At 30.1% G+C, this 6130-nt stretch overlaps 1 long non-coding RNA gene across 1 annotated transcript; it reads left to right on the forward strand.

The window, feature by feature from the left end:
• The first annotated feature begins 2778 nt into the window (after window positions 1-2778).
• On the forward strand, window positions 2779-4611 carry LOC123199766. Its single transcript, XR_006498416.1, has 6 exons — window positions 2779-2989; window positions 3076-3175; window positions 3337-3402; window positions 3490-3637; window positions 3815-4237; window positions 4414-4611. It is a non-coding gene; the product is annotated as an uncharacterized LOC123199766 (long non-coding RNA).
• Window positions 4612-6130: the final 1519 nt, after the last annotated feature.

Genomic DNA, 6130 nt, shown 5'->3' on the forward strand with positions numbered 1-6130 from the left:
ATTAGAATTATATCAAAATTTTTTAATTATAACTCAACTCTTTAATATTCAAATTGATTCAACAAACCCAAATTTATTGAAAATAATATATTGTTTTCACTTTTTAAAATATTTTTACTTTTTTATTAAATTACCTTGGCATATTATCAATAAAATATATAATATAATATTTTATTTTATTAATAAATAGTCTAAAAATTTATATACTAAAATTTTAAAATATATTAATAAATTGGCTAATTAAATTAAAATTTTACTATCTAGAAATAAAATAAAATAAAAAAATAAAAAAAAACATAAATAATTATAATTATATAAATATATAATTTATAAATATTTTAAATACTTATTATAAAAATATAATCTATAAATATAAGACAAACGAATATACACACGTATCTTGCATCCCTTCTCTGTCATTACCTGTCAAAAATAAGAGAAAAATTAAGGAAACTTTCGCGAATTTTATAATAAAATAAATTAAAAGATTAATAATTACATTTACAATTAAGAAATGTATTTGATTCCTTATCAAATATATTATAATAAATTGATAGATCTCTTATTAAAATTCAATAAATCTTAAAACTTATGTTTATATTATTTATCTAAATTATAATTTTTAAATATATTAAATATATTTTTATTAATTATTTAAATTTATTTATAAACTTAAATTTATATATAAATTAATATTAAATTATTAAATTTTATTAAATAAAACTATAATTTGTGTTCGATAAGATGATATGGATATTTTGCAGAAATCTGAGGAGAGAGAGAGAGAAAGGGCTAAAATGGAAAGTTGGAAAAGCGAAGGAAGAAGAAAAAAGTTAATGGAGAGAGAGAGAGAGAATGAGGTGGGGGGCTGAATCTGTGTCACAGAGATAACGGAGATGGCGCTGCCTCGTTCTGTGTGTAAAAGTCTCACTACGTCTTCTTCTCTTTCATCACTGTTACAAAACCCAAACGGAAACAGAGAGAGATGGAGGCAGGTTTGGCCCGAATTGGGTATATTAAATTATTTGGTATAGCAAAATGTAGGTTTCTTTGTTTAATAAAATTATATAATTAATGGTGTATTATTACATAATTAAATATTATTTAATTTTTAATTATTTAATTAAATAATAATATATTATTATTTATATATATAATATTATTTTTTCATCTTATTGATATAATTGAAGGTTTAAGTTTGAGTTGAAGAATATTAATATTGTATCTTAAATTATTTGATATAATAAACTCAAGTTTTATTTAATTGATACAATTTAAAAAAAGTAATTCAGTTTAAATAAAATTTTTATTAAAAAAATTAAAAGATTTTAACTCTAAGGATAAACTTAAAAAAAATCCAAACTTAAGTTTAAGCCACACACTTTCAGAAATTTACTTTTTGTGGTCTTGTCTTAATTAGTATATTTGCAAAAATTAAGATAAATTAAAAGATTAATAATTACATTTACCATTAAGAAATATATTTGAACCCATAATCAAAACAACAATTCAGAGATTTTTTTTCTTTTTTAACTATGCCAGAAAAAATAAATTAAAATACTTCAGAACGCGAAGTCAGCATTTCAAACTTAAAACAAACCTTGGGTGCGAAATTACTTTTTGACCAACGACGAAACTAAACTTTGGCTCAGAGATGTCATTGACATTTGCCCCGCAAAGGATTCAGTGAGTCAATACTAAAACTCCACTCTTCTTTCTCAAACACGTTCACCATTGTTTAGTGAAGAAGCAGCAGCTACTAACAGCCTCTGATGAGGCAGCCATAGTGTGTTCTGTATCTCCTTTTCCGGTTTTGTACTCTCATCCTTTCCATTTCTTTTCAGCTTAAAACCTTTGTTATGGAGATTTCAGGTGGACGTTTTACTGCTCAACAAGGTAAGCACTTAATGAATGAGCTACACTATTGAAAAGAAGATCATGACCAAACCAACATCTTAATTGTTTATTGATTTGAATGATACAGAAACCGTAGCAATACGGCAAAAAGCTAAAATCCGATGGTTTTCTGCTGTTGAAATACTTCAAATATTTGCCAACCATGACAGCCTCGATCTATTTATCTCTGAACAACCAGAAAAGCCTGCAAGTATAGTTTCATTTTGAACTCTGTTTCAACAAACTTTTTTACCCACGCAATTCACTGTTGCATTTATTTACATTTATTTGTAAATTCTAATTCCAGGTGGTTCATTTTTTATGATAACTCGTCAAAATAGTAGAAAGTTTCGAAAAGATGGACACTTGTGGAGCAAAAAGAAAGATGGAAAAACAATTCAGGAATCGCATGCCAACCTCAAGGTTATATTGCATAATTTGATTAAAAGAGATTTCAATATGCATAAAAATTCATCTTTGTAAATTTATATTATTCAATGGTGTTAGTTTAGCAGATTAACAATTCGAATTTTGTCAGGTGGGCACCGTTGAGATGGAGTGCTTGTATGTCCGTTCGCAAGAAAATGAAAATTTTCAAAGACGCATCTATCGCATGATTAAAGAGTAAGAACTTATAGTCTCAGAGATTTCTGGGTTTACCGAGTTATTATCCTGAAGGATTTTGATTCTGTTTTACCTTTGATTTCCTATTACTGTTCTTTTTTTTTTAGAAGAAAAATCTCCTCCGATAATAAATTTGCTTAGGTGGCCACTTGAATTAAAAAAATAAAGAAAAAATATATATTTCAAGCGTTGACCGGCCTTCTCAGTCACCGGTTTCTGATAATATGATTGTGTGCTCTGTAAATGCTGACTGCTCTTTCTGATTTGGTCCTTATACCATCACTCTATCCATGGATTTTCAGCTGTTTTTGTTGATTTGGGAGTATATGATTGAGCTTAATATGATATCCATTTCCCCTTTCATTTTGAAAGAAACTACTTTTTTTCTGTTGTTGACTACTGCCTAATTGAATCCTATTGCTGCAGAGAGCCTTTAGACATACTTCTTTTTCATTACCGAGAAGACAAGGTTAGCTCTTATCTTTCTATTTTTGTGCTTCGTCTGTTGTCATCTAAAATCTGCTTATTTATTTCAAGCCCTTGTTCAATTCTCAGAAAGCCAGGAAATCTGACGAAGGCAGAAAGAAGACCGCCAAAGTAACAACGCCATCTTCCCAAGGAACTGCAGAAACTAATCCCATTTTGGGGGCAACAGGTTCTGCAGAAACTAATCCCATTTTAACAAATCAAAGCAGAGCCTTTAGTTCATCATTAGCTCTGTGGTTCTTTAACTTTATATCATTTACTAGTAAAATGGGTTGATTTACTAAAACTGTGCATAGTAATACATGCATCTTTTGCTTCTTTCTGTTGAAGGAGATGGCTTGCTATATTATGATAACAACTATGAAGATGAGTCTTATTGCAATATATGGTTCACAGGTATTCAGTTGAATAGTTTTCTCTGATTAGTTAAGAGGAGTGCTCGTTAATAGAAATGTTGCTTCTTTTCTTTTCTTTTTTTGGCAGGATATGGCATGCAAGATTTTAATGACGACTTTGAAAATCAGCCTTTTCTCCCTGTAATTGCGGGGATGATTTACTCCCAAACCTGAGTATGCCTGGGAGTCCTCCTGAATTGCCGGAGTTGCTTAACTTTATAGAACAGTATTCAGAGGTGAGGCATCATAAGCTTCTGAAATTAGCTCAAATATAAGAACTTGAACTTTGATTGTTGGCTTAAGTCTAACTTTGTGATCTGACATTGATGGAAAATAATTGTAATAATTTTCTTCTTCGATTTGCTTATAGTTCTCATGTTTTGGATCTTAATACATCTTCTTGAAATTATCAGAGAAAGATGGAAGATCCAAATGGAGGGAGTGCAATTCCTGGAGAACTTGCTAAATGAAGAAACAGTAGACGTGGCCGCCATGAAACTTCATCATGATGAGCACTTTGAAGGAGATGGCTTGCTATATTGCAATATATGGTTCACACGTTTTCAATTGAATAGTTTTCTTTGATTAGTTAGGAGTTGTGCTCGTTAACAGAAATGTTGCTTCCTTTCTTTTTTTTTTTTCTCTCTCCCTCTCTCTTTTGCTTTTTGTTTTTTTTTTTTTTTGCAGGATATGGCATGCGAGATTGTAATGATGACTAAGAAAATCAGCCTTTTCTCCCTGTAATTGGGGGGGATGATTTCCCCCCAAACCTGAGTATGCCTGGGAGTCCTCGTGAATTGCAGGAGTTGCTTAATTTCATAGAACAGTATCCAGAGGTGAGGCATAATAAGTTTCTGAAATCAACTAAAACATAAGAACTTGAACTTGATTGTTGGCTTAAGTCTGACTTTGTGATATGACATTGATGGAAAATAATTGTAATAATTTTCTTCTTAGATTTGCTGATAGTTCTCATGTTTTGGATCTTAATACATCTTCTTGAAATTATTAGAGAAAGATGGAAGATCCAAATGGAGGGAGTGCAATTCCTGGAGTCCTTGCTAAATGAAGAAACAGTAGATGTAGCGGCCATGATACGCCATATTCAAAAACATAAAAACCTTCGTATTATAATTTGGAACTGTTTTTTTCTTTAAATTACTGTTGTGTGTGTGTGTGTGTGTGTGTGTGTGTGTGTGTGTGTGTGTGTAAGGACTAAACTAAAATATAAATGTTGTTGTAAAATAGAGGGTACAGGCTTTTTCTTTTTTTAAATTAACTTGGGAATCTTGTGATAAAGCCCGAGGATTTACATTCACTTAAACCTGCAGTTATGAATCGAATAAATAAGAGATAAACTTTATTATGATACATCACGTTAAAGTTATTCAAACTCTGATATTTACAAATGACCTTTTACCTTTTATCACTTAAACTATTCTTAAGGTTAGGCTACAAATGACCTCATTCCTTTGAGTTTTATTTTATGCATTGAAATGGAGAGTGATTAATCTTTCAGGTCTACACTTGAATATTTCTGGGCACACTTGAAAAATGACTCCAGAAAACTCTATTTGTTCCAACTTTCATATCTTTTTTTCTTACATCTCTCAACCAAATCAAGCGATCAATCACAACCCCTTTTTAGATTGAAAAAGACATTTGCGTTGTGTGGTATAAATGTATTTTCTCCTCACTTTCTCCTGCCAAAAAGGCACAGACAAACATTACTTTAAGCAACTCAAAAAAGGCCCTTCAAAAAATTAATCAATGTGTTATACATGGTGGATTTTTCCACCACATGCATTTGACTTTGGCCAAAAGATAATGGGAAGGCATTAATGCCTTGAAAAATTAGCTTAGAAAATTGTCATTTTTGTTGACTGGAGGGGCGGCAAAATTTCCTATAAATACCGCACCCGCCCCCCTCTCTGCAATGTAATATATACATTTTCCTCTCTTCATCCGAATTCTATATAAAATTACTCTCTCAATTCTTTCTCACTTCCTTCAATTCTTTATTTATCTTTCATATTGGTTAAATTAATTTTATAACATGTTATCAATATGAGCAACTCATGTATATTATAATTTTTCCATTATATCATTATACTACTTATATATTATAAATACGAATATCCCAATTGTGATATCTCAGTTATCTTTTAATTTTTGTTATGTTTCTATTTAATTTTTCTTTATAATTATATCATATTTACAACCTGAAGTTTACAAAATTATAAATCTTGACCTGAAGTCCTGAAACCTTTGAATCTAGACCTGAAGTCTGGAATATCATAAATCTAGACCCGAAGTCCTGAATATTATTTGTAACTTGAAGTTTACAAAATTATGAATCTAGACCTGAAATCTAGAATATCACAAATCTGGACCTGAAGTCCTGAATATTATTTGTAACTTGAAGTTTACAAAATTATGAATCTAAACCTGAAATCTAGAATATCACAAATCTGGACCTGAAGTTCTGAATCTTATTTGTAACTTGAAGTTTACAAAATTATGAATCCGCACCTATAGTCCTGAATATCATGAATCTGGATCTGAAATCCTGAATATCATTCGTAACCCGAAGTTTACGAAATCATAAATTTAGACCTGAAGTCATAAATATCATTTGTGACCTGAAGCTTATCAAAACCAAGAATTTGGACCAGAAGTCCTGATATTATTTAAATATTTATTTTTATTATATTAATTGTATTCAGTTT

This window comes from Mangifera indica, chromosome 16 (assembly GCF_011075055.1).
Source record: "Mangifera indica cultivar Alphonso chromosome 16, CATAS_Mindica_2.1, whole genome shotgun sequence".
NCBI lineage: Eukaryota > Viridiplantae > Streptophyta > Magnoliopsida > Sapindales > Anacardiaceae > Mangifera > Mangifera indica.